The sequence below is a fragment of the Schistocerca piceifrons genome, unplaced genomic scaffold (assembly GCF_021461385.2).
Source record: "Schistocerca piceifrons isolate TAMUIC-IGC-003096 unplaced genomic scaffold, iqSchPice1.1 HiC_scaffold_1684, whole genome shotgun sequence".
Taxonomy (NCBI): domain Eukaryota; kingdom Metazoa; phylum Arthropoda; class Insecta; order Orthoptera; family Acrididae; genus Schistocerca; species Schistocerca piceifrons.
Genome location: NW_025727550.1, coordinates 210,228 through 224,345, shown reverse-complemented (window position 1 = coordinate 224,345; position 14,118 = coordinate 210,228). Strand labels below are relative to the sequence as shown.

Genomic DNA, 14,118 nt, shown 5'->3' with positions numbered 1-14,118 from the left:
TGCTTTCAGTTAGCGGTATTCGCTTTGCTGCCAACCTGTTGTGGCTACAGATCCATCATACGACCGTCACCTGCGGCCATACTGCGACTTTAGCACCCGTCTACGGATGCTTCATACGATTCTTGTTTCATATGCTACACTTACAAGCATATCAGCCGCTTGTCATCACCGAAAAATTGCAGAAAACGCGCGCCTTGCCGTCTGCTACCTGTCCAACGGCGAGGGCAGATGTGTGGCAAGCTCTAAGCTATGCAGGCGCACATTGGCCGAGCAGCTAGAGGGGAGATGCCTTCCTTGGCAGCTCCCTGCAGAGTGCGGAAGACCGGAGTGGCCGCGCCGCCGTTGTCAGTGGACGACACGCAGTTGACGAGCCACCGAGAACGCGTTGCTCCGCGGTGTGTAGCAGCCTCTTATTACGAAACGCGAACAGTGGCCCTGTGGCGCAACGGATAACGCGTCTGACTACGGATCAGAAGATTCCAGGTTCGAATCCTGGCAGGGTCGGCATTTTGTTAGTTGCGGGCGCGTAGCTAGGCAGTGCGTTCGAATGTTTCCACCTGCGTGCAGTGCAATGTCAATCCTGAGCATCTCGCAGCTGCATCTCGAGACGATCGTGGTAAATATCGCTTCGTGCAAGCGTCAGCGTAGCGTCAGTCGAGCAAAGTCGAGACAAGTCAAGCTGAGAGATGTCACACAGTTAATTAATCGGTACGCGACGCAGACAACGCTTTTCCAAGTGTCCCATGTCACGCACCGCAGAGTGGCGCAGTGGAAGCGTGCTGGGCCCATAACCCAGAGGTCCGTGGATCGAAACCACGCTCTGCTAAAATTATTCTTTTTCTTGGGTGCTTCGAGCTCGTTCACTAAGCCTCGGGTGCGATGATTCAGCGTCAACAGCAAACCCTGTAAGTTCTGAAACGACGACGACGTGGTGTGAAGAATACGAGAAACACTTCCTAAGACGCAGACTTTCTTACGATTCTGCAGCAACTACATTTCTCGATCACAACGTTAATGTCCTTTCGGGCCACACGTGCAACTTTTGCGATATAAAAATCGCACATCCCCGGCGGGGAATCGAACCCCGGTCTCCCGCGTGACAGGCGGGGATACTAACCACTATACTACCGAGGAATACGCAATCGGTACCTACAATGCACGCTCACTTATGATTCTCAAGTAGGTGATACATCTCAAATCTAGCGTCCCGATGCTTTCAGAGTCAGCTGCTACGAAATAAAAGTATACCCCAGGTGAGGCTCGAGCTCACAACCCCGGCATTGCTCACGGCTACTGCCTTATAAGTACCGTGCGCTAACCAATTGCGCCACTGGGGCTACAGCAGGGTGCTTTCAGTTAGCGGTATTCGCTTTGCTGCCAACCTGTTGTGGCTACAGATCCATCATACGACCGTCACCTGCGGCCATACTGCGACTTTAGCACCCGTCTACGGATGCTTCATACGATTCTTGTTTCATATGCTACACTTACAAGCATATCAGCCGCTTGTCATCACCGAAAAATTGCAGAAAACGCGCGCCTTGCCGTCTGCTACCTGTCCAACGGCGAGGGCAGATGTGTGGCAAGCTCTAAGCTATGCAGGCGCACCATGGCCGAGCAGCTAGAGGGGAGATGCCTTCCTTGGCAGCTCCCTGCAGAGTGCGGAAGACCGGAGTGGCCGCGCCTCCGTTGTCAGTGGACGACACGCAGTTGACGAGCCACCGAGAACGCGTTGCTCCGCGATGTGTAGCAGCCTCTTATTACGAAACGCGAACAGTGGCCCTGTGGCGCAACGGATAACGCGTCTGACTACGGATCAGAAGATTCCAGGTTCGAATCCTGGCAGGGTCGGCATTTTGTTAGTTGCGGGCGCGTAGCTAGGCAGTGCGTTCGAATGTTTCCACCTGCGTGCAGTGCAATGTCAATCCTGAGCATCTCGCAGCTGCATCTCGAGACGATCGTGGTAAATATCGCTTCGTGCAAGCGTCAGCGTAGCGTCAGTCGAGCAAAGTCGAGACAAGTCAAGCTGAGAGATGTCACACAGTTAATTAATCGGTACGCGACGCAGACAACGCTTTTCCAAGTGTCCCATGTCACGCACCGCAGAGGGCGAACACCTCCACGCAGCAGAGTGGCGCAGTGGAAGCGTGCTGGGCCCATAACCCAGAGGTCCGTGGATCGAAACCACGCTCTGCTAAAATTATTCTTTTTCTTGGGTGCTTCGAGCTCGTTCACTAAGCCTCGGGTGCGATGATTCAGCGTCAACAGCAAACCCTGTAAGTTCTGAAACGACGACGACGTGGTGTGAAGAATACGAGAAACACTTCCTAAGACGCAGACTTTCTTACGATTCTGCAGCAACTACATTTCTCGATCACAACGTTAATGTCCTTTCGGGCCACACGTGCAACTTTTGCGATATAAAAATCGCACCTCCCCGGCGGGGAATCGAACCCCGGTCTCCCGCGTGACAGGCGGGGATACTAACCACTATACTACCGAGGAATACGCAACCGGTACCTACAATGCACGCTCACTTATGATTCTCAAGTAGGAGATACATCTCAAATCTAGCGTCCCGATGCTTTCAGAGTCAGCTGCTACGAAATAAAAGTATGCCCCAGGTGAGGCTCGAACTCACAACCCCGGCATTGCTCACGGCTACTGCCTTATAAGTACCGTGCGCTAACCAATTGCGCCACTGGGGCTACAGCAGGGTGCTTTCAGTTAGCGGTATTCGCTTTGCTGCCAACCTGTTGTGGCTACAGATCCATCATACGACCGTCACCTGCGGCCATACTGCGACTTTAGCACCCGTCTACGGATGCTTCATACGATTCTTGTTTCATATGCTACACTTACAAGCATATCAGCCGCTTGTCATCACCGAAAAATTGCAGAAAACGCGCGCCTTGCCGTCTGCTACCTGTCCAACGGCGAGGGCAGATGTGTGGCATGCTCTAAGCTATGCAGGCGCACCATGGCCGAGCAGCTAGAGGGGAGATGCCTTCCTTGGCAGCTCCCTGCAGAGTGCGGAAGACCGGAGTGGCCGCGCCTCCGTTGTCAGTGGACGACACGCAGTTGACGAGCCACCGAGAACGCGTTGCTCCGCGATGTGTAGCAGCCTCTTATTACGAAACGCGAACAGTGGCCCTGTGGCGCAACGGATAACGCGTCTGACTACGGATTAGAAGATTCCAGGTTCGAATCCTGGCAGGGTCGGCATTTTGTTAGTTGCGGGCGCGTAGCTAGGCAGTGCGTTCGAATGTTTCCACCTGCGTGCAGTGCAATGTCAATCCTGAGCATCTCGCAGCTGCATCTCGAGACGATCGTGGTAAATATCGCTTCGTGCAAGCGTCAGCGTAGCGTCAGTCGAGCAAAGTCGAGACAAGTCAAGCTGAGAGATGTCACACAGTTAATTAATCGGTACGCGACGCAGACAACGCTTTTCCAAGTGTCCCATGTCACGCACCGCAGAGTGGCGCAGTGGAAGCGTGCTGGGCCCATAACCCAGAGGTCCGTGGATCGACACCACGCTCTGCTAAAATCATTCTTTTTCTTGGGTGCTTCGAGCTCGTTCACTAAGCCTCGGGTGCGATGATTCAGCGTCAACAGCAAACCCTGTAAGTTCTGAAACGACGACGACGTGGTGTGAAGAATACGAGAAACACTTCCTAAGACGCAGACTTTCTTACGATTCTGCAGCAACTACATTTCTCGATCACAACGTTAATGTCCTTTCGGGCCACACGTGCAACTTTTGCGATATAAAAATCGCACCTCCCCGGCGGGGAATCGAACCCCGGTCTCCCGCGTGACAGGCGGGAATACTAACCACTATACTACCGAGGAATACGCAATCGGTACCTACAATGCACGCTCACTTATGATTCTCAAGTAGGTGATACATCTCAAATCTAGCGTCCCGATGCTTTCAGAGTCAGCTGCTACGAAATAAAAGTATGCCCCAGGTGAGGCTCGAACTCACAACCCCGGCATTGCTCACGGCTACTGCCTTATAAGTACCGTGCGCTAACCAATTGCGCCACTGGGGCTACAGCAGGGTGCTTTCAGTTAGCGGTATTCGCTTTGCTGCCAACCTGTTGTGGCTACAGATCCATCATACGACCGTCACCTGCGGCCATACTGCGACTTTAGCACCCGTCTACGGATGCTTCATACGATTCTTGTTTCATATGCTACACTTACAAGCATATCAGCCGCTTGTCATCACCGAAAAATTGCAGAAAACGCGCGCCTTGCCGTCTGCTACCTGTCCAACGGCGAGGGCAGATGTGTGGCAAGCTCTAAGCTATGCAGGCGCACCATGGCCGAGCAGCTAGAGGGGAGATGCCTTCCTTGGCAGCTCCCTGCAGAGTGCGGAAGACCGGAGTGGCCGCGCCTCCGTTGTCAGTGGACGACACGCAGTTGACGAGCCACCGAGAACGCGTTGCTCCGCGGTGTGTAGCAGCCTCTTATTACGAACCGCGAACAGTGGCCCTGTGGCGCAACGGATAACGCGTCTGACTACGGATCAGAAGATTCCAGGTTCGAATCCTGGCAGGGTCGGCATTTTGTTAGTTGCGGGCGCGTAGCTAGGCAGTGCGTTCGAATGTTTCCACCTGCGTGCAGTGCAATGTCAATCCTGAGCATCTCGCAGCTGCATCTCGAGACGATCGTGGTAAATATCGCTTCGTGCAAGCGTCAGCGTAGCGTCAGTCGAGCAAAGTCGAGACAAGTCAAGCTGAGAGATGTCACACAGTTAATTAATCGGTACGCGACGCAGACAACGCTTTTCCAAGTGTCCCATGTCACGCACCGCAGAGTGGCGCAGTGGAAGCGTGCTGGGCCCATAACCCAGAGGTCCGTGGATCGACACCACGCTCTGCTAAAATCATTCTTTTTCTTGGGTGCTTCGAGCTCGTTCACTAAGCCTCGGGTGCGATGATTCAGCGTCAACAGCAAACCCTGTAAGTTCTGAAACGACGACGACGTGGTGTGAAGAATACGAGAAACACTTCCTAAGACGCAGACTTTCTTACGATTCTGCAGCAACTACATTTCTCGATCACAACGTTAATGTCCTTTCGGGCCACACGTGCAACTTTTGCGATATAAAAATCGCACCTCCCCGGCGGGGAATCGAACCCCGGTCTCCCGCGTGACAGGCGGGAATACTAACCACTATACTACCGAGGAATACGCAATCGGTACCTACAATGCACGCTCACTTATGATTCTCAAGTAGGTGATACATCTCAAATCTAGCGTCCCGATGCTTTCAGAGTCAGCTGCTACGAAATAAAAGTATGCCCCAGGTGAGGCTCGAACTCACAACCCCGGCATTGCTCACGGCTACTGCCTTATAAGTACCGTGCGCTAACCAATTGCGCCACTGGGGCTACAGCAGGGTGCTTTCAGTTAGCGGTATTCGCTTTGCTGCCAACCTGTTGTGGCTACAGATCCATCATACGACCGTCACCTGCGGCCATACTGCGACTTTAGCACCCGTCTACGGATGCTTCATACGATTCTTGTTTCATATGCTACACTTACAAGCATATCAGCCGCTTGTCATCACCGAAAAATTGCAGAAAACGCGCGCCTTGCCGTCTGCTACCTGTCCAACGGCGAGGGCAGATGTGTGGCAAGCTCTAAGCTATGCAGGCGCACCATGGCCGAGCAGCTAGAGGGGAGATGCCTTCCTTGGCAGCTCCCTGCAGAGTGCGGAAGACCGGAGTGGCCGCGCCGCCGTTGTCAGTGGACGACACGCAGTTGACGAGCCACCGAGAACGCGTTGCTCCGCGGTGTGTAGCAGCCTCTTATTACGAACCGCGAACAGTGGCCCTGTGGCGCAACGGATAACGCGTCTGACTACGGATCAGAAGATTCCAGGTTCGAATCCTGGCAGGGTCGGCATTTTGTTAGTTGCGGGCGCGTAGCTAGGCAGTGCGTTCGAATGTTTCCACCTGCGTGCAGTGCAATGTCAATCCTGAGCATCTCGCAGCTGCATCTCGAGACGATCGTGGTAAATATCGCTTCGTGCAAGCGTCAGCGTAGCGTCAGTCGAGCAAAGTCGAGACAAGTCAAGCTGAGAGATGTCACACAGTTAATTAATCGGTACGCGACGCAGACAACGCTTTTCCAAGTGTCCCATGTCACGCACCGCAGAGTGGCGCAGTGGAAGCGTGCTGGGCCCATAACCCAGAGGTCCGTGGATCGAAACCACGCTCTGCTAAAATTATTCTTTTTCTTGGGTGCTTCGAGCTCGTTCACTAAGCCTCGGGTGCGATGATTCAGCGTCAACAGCAAACCCTGTAAGTTCTGAAACGACGACGACGTGGTGTGAAGAATACGAGAAACACTTCCTAAGACGCAGACTTTCTTACGATTCTGCAGCAACTACATTTCTCGATCACAACGTTAATGTCCTTTCGGGCCACACGTGCAACTTTTGCGATATAAAAATCGCACCTCCCCGGCGGGGAATCGAACCCCGGTCTCCCGCGTGACAGGCGGGAATACTAACCACTATACTACCGAGGAATACGCAATCGGTACCTACAATGCACGCTCACTTATGATTCTCAAGTAGGTGATACATCTCAAATCTAGCGTCCCGATGCTTTCAGAGTCAGCTGCTACGAAATAAAAGTATGCCCCAGGTGAGGCTCGAACTCACAACCCCGGCATTGCTCACGGCTACTGCCTTATAAGTACCGTGCGCTAACCAATTGCGCCACTGGGGCTACAGCAGGGTGCTTTCAGTTAGCGGTATTCGCTTTGCTGCCAACCTGTTGTGGCTACAGATCCATCATACGACCGTCACCTGCGGCCATACTGCGACTTTAGCACCCGTCTACGGATGCTTCATACGATTCTTGTTTCATATGCTACACTTACAAGCATATCAGCCGCTTGTCATCACCGAAAAATTGCAGAAAACGCGCGCCTTGCCGTCTGCTACCTGTCCAACGGCGAGGGCAGATGTGTGGCAAGCTCTAAGCTATGCAGGCGCACCATGGCCGAGCAGCTAGAGGGGAGATGCCTTCCTTGGCAGCTCCCTGCAGAGTGCGGAAGACCGGAGTGGCCGCGCCGCCGTTGTCAGTGGACGACACGCAGTTGACGAGCCACCGAGAACGCGTTGCTCCGCGGTGTGTAGCAGCCTCTTATTACGAACCGCGAACAGTGGCCCTGTGGCGCAACGGATAACGCGTCTGACTACGGATCAGAAGATTCCAGGTTCGAATCCTGGCAGGGTCGGCATTTTGTTAGTTGCGGGCGCGTAGCTAGGCAGTGCGTTCGAATGTTTCCACCTGCGTGCAGTGCAATGTCAATCCTGAGCATCTCGCAGCTGCATCTCGAGACGATCGTGGTAAATATCGCTTCGTGCAAGCGTCAGCGTAGCGTCAGTCGAGCAAAGTCGAGACAAGTCAAGCTGAGAGATGTCACACAGTTAATTAATCGGTACGCGACGCAGACAACGCTTTTCCAAGTGTCCCATGTCACGCACCGCAGAGTGGCGCAGTGGAAGCGTGCTGGGCCCATAACCCAGAGGTCCGTGGATCGAAACCACGCTCTGCTAAAATTATTCTTTTTCTTGGGTGCTTCGAGCTCGTTCACTAAGCCTCGGGTGCGATGATTCAGCGTCAACAGCAAACCCTGTAAGTTCTGAAACGACGACGACGTGGTGTGAAGAATACGAGAAACACTTCCTAAGACGCAGACTTTCTTACGATTCTGCAGCAACTACATTTCTCGATCACAACGTTAATGTCCTTTCGGGCCACACGTGCAACTTTTGCGATATAAAAATCGCACATCCCCGGCGGGGAATCGAACCCCGGTCTCCCGCGTGACAGGCGGGGATACTAATCACTATACTACCGAGGAATACGCAATCGGTACCTACAATGCACGCTCACTTATGATTCTCAAGTAGGTGATACATCTCAAATCTAGCGTCCCGATGCTTTCAGAGTCAGCTGCTACGAAATAAAAGTATGCCCCAGGTGAGGCTCGAGCTCACAACCCCGGCATTGCTCACGGCTACTGCCTTATAAGTACCGTGCGCTAACCAATTGCGCCACTGGGGCTACAGCAGGGTGCTTTCAGTTAGCGGTATTCGCTTTGCTGCCAACCTGTTGTGGCTACAGATCCATCATACGACCGTCACCTGCGGCCATACTGCGACTTTAGCACCCGTCTACGGATGCTTCATACGATTCTTGTTTCATATGCTACACTTACAAGCATATCAGCCGCTTGTCATCACCGAAAAATTGCAGAAAACGCGCGCCTTGCCGTCTGCTACCTGTCCAACGGCGATGGCAGATGTGTGGCAAGCTCTAAGCTATGCAGGCGCACCATGGCCGAGCAGCTAGAGGGGAGATGCCTTCCTTGGCAGCTCCCTGCAGAGTGCGGAAGACCGGAGTGGCCGCGCCGCCGTTGTCAGTGGACGACACGCAGTTGACGAGCCACCGAGAACGCGTTGCTCCGCGATGTGTAGCAGCCTCTTATTACGAAACGCGAACAGTGGCCCTGTGGCGCAACGGATAACGCGTCTGACTACGGATCAGAAGATTCCAGGTTCGAATCCTGGCAGGGTCGGCATTTTGTTAGTTGCGGGCGCGTAGCTAGGCAGTGCGTTCGAATGTTTCCACCTGCGTGCAGTGCAATGTCAATCCTGAGCATCTCGCAGCTGCATCTCGAGACGATCGTGGTAAATATCGCTTCGTGCAAGCGTCAGCGTAGCGTCAGTCGAGCAAAGTCGAGACAAGTCAAGCTGAGAGATGTCACACAGTTAATTAATCGGTACGCGACGCAGACAACGCTTTTCCAAGTGTCCCATGTCACGCACCGCAGAGGGCGAACACCTCCACGCAGCAGAGTGGCGCAGTGGAAGCGTGCTGGGCCCATAACCCAGAGGTCCGTGGATCGAAACCACGCTCTGCTAAAATTATTCTTTTTCTTGGGTGCTTCGAGCTCGTTCACTAAGCCTCGGGTGCGATGATTCAGCGTCAACAGCAAACCCTGTAAGTTCTGAAACGACGACGACGTGGTGTGAAGAATACGAGAAACACTTCCTAAGACGCAGACTTTCTTACGATTCTGCAGCAACTACATTTCTCGATCACAACGTTAATGTCCTTTCGGGCCACACGTGCAACTTTTGCGATATAAAAATCGCACCTCCCCGGCGGGGAATCGAACCCCGGTCTCCCGCGTGACAGGCGGGGATACTAACCACTATACTACCGAGGAATACGCAACCGGTACCTACAATGCACGCTCACTTATGATTCTCAAGTAGGTGATACATCTCAAATCTAGCGTCCCGATGCTTTCAGAGTCAGCTGCTACGAAATAAAAGTATGCCCCAGGTGAGGCTCGAACTCACAACCCCGGCATTGCTCACGGCTACTGCCTTATAAGTACCGTGCGCTAACCAATTGCGCCACTGGGGCTACAGCAGGGTGCTTTCAGTTAGCGGTATTCGCTTTGCTGCCAACCTGTTGTGGCTACAGATCCATCATACGACCGTCACCTGCGGCCATACTGCGACTTTAGCACCCGTCTACGGATGCTTCATACGATTCTTGTTTCATATGCTACACTTACAAGCATATCAGCCGCTTGTCATCACCGAAAAATTGCAGAAAACGCGCGCCTTGCCGTCTGCTACCTGTCCAACGGCGAGGGCAGATGTGTGGCATGCTCTAAGCTATGCAGGCGCACCATGGCCGAGCAGCTAGAGGGGAGATGCCTTCCTTGGCAGCTCCCTGCAGAGTGCGGAAGACCGGAGTGGCCGCGCCTCCGTTGTCAGTGGACGACACGCAGTTGACGAGCCACCGAGAACGCGTTGCTCCGCGATGTGTAGCAGCCTCTTATTACGAACCGCGAACAGTGGCCCTGTGGCGCAACGGATAACGCGTCTGACTACGGATCAGAAGATTCCAGGTTCGAATCCTGGCAGGGTCGGCATTTTGTTAGTTGCGGGCGCGTAGCTAGGCAGTGCGTTCGAATGTTTCCACCTGCGTGCAGTGCAATGTCAATCCTGAGCATCTCGCAGCTGCATCTCGAGACGATCGTGGTAAATATCGCTTCGTGCAAGCGTCAGCGTAGCGTCAGTCGAGCAAAGTCGAGACAAGTCAAGCTGAGAGATGTCACACAGTTAATTAATCGGTACGCGACGCAGACAACGCTTTTCCAAGTGTCCCATGTCACGCACCGCAGAGTGGCGCAGTGGAAGCGTGCTGGGCCCATAACCCAGAGGTCCGTGGATCGAAACCACGCTCTGCTAAAATTATTCTTTTTCTTGGGTGCTTCGAGCTCGTTCACTAAGCCTCGGGTGCGATGATTCAGCGTCAACAGCAAACCCTGTAAGTTCTGAAACGACGACGACGTGGTGTGAAGAATACGAGAAACACTTCCTAAGACGCAGACTTTCTTACGATTCTGCAGCAACTACATTTCTCGATCACAACGTTAATGTCCTTTCGGGCCACACGTGCAACTTTTGCGATATAAAAATCGCACATCCCCGGCGGGGAATCGAACCCCGGTCTCCCGCGTGACAGGCGGGGATACTAATCACTATACTACCGAGGAATACGCAATCGGTACCTACAATGCACGCTCACTTATGATTCTCAAGTAGGTGATACATCTCAAATCTAGCGTCCCGATGCTTTCAGAGTCAGCTGCTACGAAATAAAAGTATGCCCCAGGTGAGGCTCGAGCTCACAACCCCGGCATTGCTCACGGCTACTGCCTTATAAGTACCGTGCGCTAACCAATTGCGCCACTGGGGCTACAGCAGGGTGCTTTCAGTTAGCGGTATTCGCTTTGCTGCCAACCTGTTGTGGCTACAGATCCATCATACGACCGTCACCTGCGGCCATACTGCGACTTTAGCACCCGTCTACGGATGCTTCATACGATTCTTGTTTCATATGCTACACTTACAAGCATATCAGCCGCTTGTCATCACCCAAAAATTGCAGAAAACGCGCGCCTTGCCGTCTGCTACCTGTCCAACGGCGAGGGCAGATGTGTGGCAAGCTCTAAGCTATGCAGGCGCACCATGGCCGAGCAGCTAGAGGGGAGATGCCTTCCTTGGCAGCTCCCTGCAGAGTGCGGAAGACCGGAGTGGCCGCGCCGCCGTTGTCAGTGGACGACACGCAGTTGACGAGCCACCGAGAACGCGTTGCTCCGCGATGTGTAGCAGCCTCTTATTACGAAACGCGAACAGTGGCCCTGTGGCGCAACGGATAACGCGTCTGACTACGGATCAGAAGATTCCAGGTTCGAATCCTGGCAGGGTCGGCATTTTGTTAGTTGCGGGCGCGTAGCTAGGCAGTGCGTTCGAATGTTTCCACCTGCGTGCAGTGCAATGTCAATCCTGAGCATCTCGCAGCTGCATCTCGAGACGATCGTGGTAAATATCGCTTCGTGCAAGCGTCAGCGTAGCGTCAGTCGAGCAAAGTCGAGACAAGTCAAGCTGAGAGATGTCACACAGTTAATTAATCGGTACGCGACGCAGACAACGCTTTTCCAAGTGTCCCATGTCACGCACCGCAGAGGGCGAACACCTCCACGCAGCAGAGTGGCGCAGTGGAAGCGTGCTGGGCCCATAACCCAGAGGTCCGTGGATCGAAACCACGCTCTGCTAAAATTATTCTTTTTCTTGGGTGCTTCGAGCTCGTTCACTAAGCCTCGGGTGCGATGATTCAGCGTCAACAGCAAACCCTGTAAGTTCTGAAACGACGACGACGTGGTGTGAAGAATACGAGAAACACTTCCTAAGACGCAGACTTTCTTACGATTCTGCAGCAACTACATTTCTCGATCACAACGTTAATGTCCTTTCGGGCCACACGTGCAACTTTTGCGATATAAAAATCGCACCTCCCCGGCGGGGAATCGAACCCCGGTCTCCCGCGTGACAGGCGGGGATACTAACCACTATACTACCGAGGAATACGCAACCGGTACCTACAATGCACGCTCACTTATGATTCTCAAGTAGGTGATACATCTCAAATCTAGCGTCCCGATGCTTTCAGAGTCAGCTGCTACGAAATAAAAGTATGCCCCAGGTGAGGCTCGAACTCACAACCCCGGCATTGCTCACGGCTACTGCCTTATAAGTACCGTGCGCTAACCAATTGCGCCACTGGGGCTACAGCAGGGTGCTTTCAGTTAGCGGTATTCGCTTTGCTGCCAACCTGTTGTGGCTACAGATCCATCATACGACCGTCACCTGCGGCCATACTGCGACTTTAGCACCCGTCTACGGATGCTTCATACGATTCTTGTTTCATATGCTACACTTACAAGCATATCAGCCGCTTGTCATCACCGAAAAATTGCAGAAAACGCGCGCCTTGCCGTCTGCTACCTGTCCAACGGCGAGGGCAGATGTGTGGCATGCTCTAAGCTATGCAGGCGCACCATGGCCGAGCAGCTAGAGGGGAGATGCCTTCCTTGGCAGCTCCCTGCAGAGTGCGGAAGACCGGAGTGGCCGCGCCGCCGTTGTCAGTGGACGACACGCAGTTGACGAGCCACCGAGAACGCGTTGCTCCGCGATGTGTAGCAGCCTCTTATTACGAAACGCGAACAGTGGCCCTGTGGCGCAACGGATAACGCGTCTGACTACGGATCAGAAGATTCCAGGTTCGAATCCTGGCAGGGTCGGCATTTTGTTAGTTGCGGGCGCGTAGCTAGGCAGTGCGTTCGAATGTTTCCACCTGCGTGCAGTGCAATGTCAATCCTGAGCATCTCGCAGCTGCATCTCGAGACGATCGTGGTAAATATCGCTTCGTGCAAGCGTCAGCGTAGCGTCAGTCGAGCAAAGTCGAGACAAGTCAAGCTGAGAGATGTCACACAGTTAATTAATCGGTACGCGACGCAGACAACGCTTTTCCAAGTGTCCCATGTCACGCACCGCAGAGTGGCGCAGTGGAAGCGTGCTGGGCCCATAACCCAGAGGTCCGTGGATCGAAACCACGCTCTGCTAAAATTATTCTTTTTCTTGGGTGCTTCGAGCTCGTTCACTAAGCCTCGGGTGCGATGATTCAGCGTCAACAGCAAACCCTGTAAGTTCTGAAACGACGACGACGTGGTGTGAAGAATACGAGAAACACTTCCTAAGACGCAGACTTTCTTACGATTCTGCAGCAACTACATTTCTCGATCACAACGTTAATGTCCTTTCGGGCCACACGTGCAACTTTTGCGATATAAAAATCGCACCTCCCCGGCGGGGAATCGAACCCCGGTCTCCCGCGTGACAGGCGGGGATACTAACCACTATACTACCGAGGAATACGCAATCGGTACCTACAATGCACGCTCACTTATGATTCTCAAGTAGGTGATACATCTCAAATCTAGCGTCCCGATGCTTTCAGAGTCAGCTGCTACGAAATAAAAGTATGCCCCAGGTGAGGCTCGAGCTCACAACCCCGGCATTGCTCACGGCTACTGCCTTATAAGTACCGTGCGCTAACCAATTGCGCCACTGGGGCTACAGCAGGGTGCTTTCAGTTAGCGGTATTCGCTTTGCTGCCAACCTGTTGTGGCTACAGATCCATCATACGACCGTCACCTGCGGCCATACTGCGACTTTAGCACCCGTCTACGGATGCTTCATACGATTCTTGTTTCATATGCTACACTTACAAGCATATCAGCCGCTTGTCATCACCGAAAAATTGCAGAAAACGCGCGCCTTGCCGTCTGCTACCTGTCCAACGGCGAGGGCAGATGTGTGGCAAGCTCTAAGCTATGCAGGCGCACCATGGCCGAGCAGCTAGAGGGGAGATGCCTTCCTTGGCAGCTCCCTGCAGAGTGCGGAAGACCGGAGTGGCCGCGCCGCCGTTGTCAGTGGACGACACGCAGTTGACGAGCCACCGAGAACGCGTTGCTCCGCGATGTGTAGCAGCCTCTTATTACGAAACGCGAACAGTGGCCCTGTGGCGCAACGGATAACGCGTCTGACTACGGATCAGAAGATTCCAGGTTCGAATCCTGGCAGGGTCGGCATTTTGTTAGTTGCGGGCGCGTAGCTAGGCAGTGCGTTCGAATGTTTCCACCTGCGTGCAGTGCAATGTC

At 53.5% G+C, this 14,118-nt stretch overlaps 34 non-coding genes across 34 annotated transcripts; 14 read left to right on the top strand and 20 right to left on the bottom strand.

Moving 5' to 3' along the window:
- The first annotated feature begins 431 nt into the window (after window positions 1-431).
- Trnar-acg lies at window positions 432-504 on the top strand. The gene has a single exon. It is a non-coding gene; the product is annotated as a tRNA-Arg (tRNA).
- Window positions 505-1,062: 558 nt separating this feature from the next.
- Window positions 1,063-1,134, bottom strand: Trnad-guc. The gene has a single exon. It is a non-coding gene; the product is annotated as a tRNA-Asp (tRNA).
- Window positions 1,135-1,245: 111 nt separating this feature from the next.
- On the bottom strand, window positions 1,246-1,337 carry Trnai-uau. Its single transcript is given in 2 exon segments — window positions 1,246-1,281; window positions 1,300-1,337. It is a non-coding gene; the product is annotated as a tRNA-Ile (tRNA).
- A 441-nt stretch (window positions 1,338-1,778) lies between these two features.
- On the top strand, window positions 1,779-1,851 carry Trnar-acg. Its single transcript has one exon. It is a non-coding gene; the product is annotated as a tRNA-Arg (tRNA).
- A 274-nt stretch (window positions 1,852-2,125) lies between these two features.
- On the top strand, window positions 2,126-2,197 carry Trnam-cau. Its single transcript has one exon. It is a non-coding gene; the product is annotated as a tRNA-Met (tRNA).
- A 236-nt stretch (window positions 2,198-2,433) lies between these two features.
- On the bottom strand, window positions 2,434-2,505 carry Trnad-guc. Its single transcript has one exon. It is a non-coding gene; the product is annotated as a tRNA-Asp (tRNA).
- Window positions 2,506-2,616: 111 nt separating this feature from the next.
- Trnai-uau lies at window positions 2,617-2,708 on the bottom strand. Its single transcript is given in 2 exon segments — window positions 2,617-2,652; window positions 2,671-2,708. It is a non-coding gene; the product is annotated as a tRNA-Ile (tRNA).
- Window positions 2,709-3,149: 441 nt separating this feature from the next.
- On the top strand, window positions 3,150-3,222 carry Trnar-acg. Its single transcript has one exon. It is a non-coding gene; the product is annotated as a tRNA-Arg (tRNA).
- Window positions 3,223-3,780: 558 nt separating this feature from the next.
- Trnad-guc lies at window positions 3,781-3,852 on the bottom strand. Its single transcript has one exon. It is a non-coding gene; the product is annotated as a tRNA-Asp (tRNA).
- A 111-nt stretch (window positions 3,853-3,963) lies between these two features.
- On the bottom strand, window positions 3,964-4,055 carry Trnai-uau. Its single transcript is given in 2 exon segments — window positions 3,964-3,999; window positions 4,018-4,055. It is a non-coding gene; the product is annotated as a tRNA-Ile (tRNA).
- A 441-nt stretch (window positions 4,056-4,496) lies between these two features.
- On the top strand, window positions 4,497-4,569 carry Trnar-acg. Its single transcript has one exon. It is a non-coding gene; the product is annotated as a tRNA-Arg (tRNA).
- Window positions 4,570-5,127: 558 nt separating this feature from the next.
- Window positions 5,128-5,199, bottom strand: Trnad-guc. The gene has a single exon. It is a non-coding gene; the product is annotated as a tRNA-Asp (tRNA).
- Window positions 5,200-5,310: 111 nt separating this feature from the next.
- Window positions 5,311-5,402, bottom strand: Trnai-uau. The gene is given in 2 exon segments: window positions 5,311-5,346; window positions 5,365-5,402. It is a non-coding gene; the product is annotated as a tRNA-Ile (tRNA).
- A 441-nt stretch (window positions 5,403-5,843) lies between these two features.
- Trnar-acg lies at window positions 5,844-5,916 on the top strand. Its single transcript has one exon. It is a non-coding gene; the product is annotated as a tRNA-Arg (tRNA).
- A 558-nt stretch (window positions 5,917-6,474) lies between these two features.
- On the bottom strand, window positions 6,475-6,546 carry Trnad-guc. The gene has a single exon. It is a non-coding gene; the product is annotated as a tRNA-Asp (tRNA).
- A 111-nt stretch (window positions 6,547-6,657) lies between these two features.
- Window positions 6,658-6,749, bottom strand: Trnai-uau. Its single transcript is given in 2 exon segments — window positions 6,658-6,693; window positions 6,712-6,749. It is a non-coding gene; the product is annotated as a tRNA-Ile (tRNA).
- Window positions 6,750-7,190: 441 nt separating this feature from the next.
- On the top strand, window positions 7,191-7,263 carry Trnar-acg. Its single transcript has one exon. It is a non-coding gene; the product is annotated as a tRNA-Arg (tRNA).
- Window positions 7,264-7,821: 558 nt separating this feature from the next.
- On the bottom strand, window positions 7,822-7,893 carry Trnad-guc. Its single transcript has one exon. It is a non-coding gene; the product is annotated as a tRNA-Asp (tRNA).
- A 111-nt stretch (window positions 7,894-8,004) lies between these two features.
- Window positions 8,005-8,096, bottom strand: Trnai-uau. Its single transcript is given in 2 exon segments — window positions 8,005-8,040; window positions 8,059-8,096. It is a non-coding gene; the product is annotated as a tRNA-Ile (tRNA).
- Window positions 8,097-8,537: 441 nt separating this feature from the next.
- On the top strand, window positions 8,538-8,610 carry Trnar-acg. Its single transcript has one exon. It is a non-coding gene; the product is annotated as a tRNA-Arg (tRNA).
- A 274-nt stretch (window positions 8,611-8,884) lies between these two features.
- Window positions 8,885-8,956, top strand: Trnam-cau. The gene has a single exon. It is a non-coding gene; the product is annotated as a tRNA-Met (tRNA).
- Window positions 8,957-9,192: 236 nt separating this feature from the next.
- Trnad-guc lies at window positions 9,193-9,264 on the bottom strand. The gene has a single exon. It is a non-coding gene; the product is annotated as a tRNA-Asp (tRNA).
- Window positions 9,265-9,375: 111 nt separating this feature from the next.
- On the bottom strand, window positions 9,376-9,467 carry Trnai-uau. The gene is given in 2 exon segments: window positions 9,376-9,411; window positions 9,430-9,467. It is a non-coding gene; the product is annotated as a tRNA-Ile (tRNA).
- A 441-nt stretch (window positions 9,468-9,908) lies between these two features.
- Trnar-acg lies at window positions 9,909-9,981 on the top strand. Its single transcript has one exon. It is a non-coding gene; the product is annotated as a tRNA-Arg (tRNA).
- Window positions 9,982-10,539: 558 nt separating this feature from the next.
- Trnad-guc lies at window positions 10,540-10,611 on the bottom strand. The gene has a single exon. It is a non-coding gene; the product is annotated as a tRNA-Asp (tRNA).
- Window positions 10,612-10,722: 111 nt separating this feature from the next.
- Trnai-uau lies at window positions 10,723-10,814 on the bottom strand. The gene is given in 2 exon segments: window positions 10,723-10,758; window positions 10,777-10,814. It is a non-coding gene; the product is annotated as a tRNA-Ile (tRNA).
- Window positions 10,815-11,255: 441 nt separating this feature from the next.
- Window positions 11,256-11,328, top strand: Trnar-acg. The gene has a single exon. It is a non-coding gene; the product is annotated as a tRNA-Arg (tRNA).
- Window positions 11,329-11,602: 274 nt separating this feature from the next.
- On the top strand, window positions 11,603-11,674 carry Trnam-cau. The gene has a single exon. It is a non-coding gene; the product is annotated as a tRNA-Met (tRNA).
- Window positions 11,675-11,910: 236 nt separating this feature from the next.
- Window positions 11,911-11,982, bottom strand: Trnad-guc. Its single transcript has one exon. It is a non-coding gene; the product is annotated as a tRNA-Asp (tRNA).
- Window positions 11,983-12,093: 111 nt separating this feature from the next.
- Window positions 12,094-12,185, bottom strand: Trnai-uau. The gene is given in 2 exon segments: window positions 12,094-12,129; window positions 12,148-12,185. It is a non-coding gene; the product is annotated as a tRNA-Ile (tRNA).
- A 441-nt stretch (window positions 12,186-12,626) lies between these two features.
- On the top strand, window positions 12,627-12,699 carry Trnar-acg. Its single transcript has one exon. It is a non-coding gene; the product is annotated as a tRNA-Arg (tRNA).
- A 558-nt stretch (window positions 12,700-13,257) lies between these two features.
- Trnad-guc lies at window positions 13,258-13,329 on the bottom strand. The gene has a single exon. It is a non-coding gene; the product is annotated as a tRNA-Asp (tRNA).
- A 111-nt stretch (window positions 13,330-13,440) lies between these two features.
- Window positions 13,441-13,532, bottom strand: Trnai-uau. Its single transcript is given in 2 exon segments — window positions 13,441-13,476; window positions 13,495-13,532. It is a non-coding gene; the product is annotated as a tRNA-Ile (tRNA).
- Window positions 13,533-13,973: 441 nt separating this feature from the next.
- On the top strand, window positions 13,974-14,046 carry Trnar-acg. The gene has a single exon. It is a non-coding gene; the product is annotated as a tRNA-Arg (tRNA).
- The last annotated feature ends 72 nt before the right edge of the window (window positions 14,047-14,118 follow it).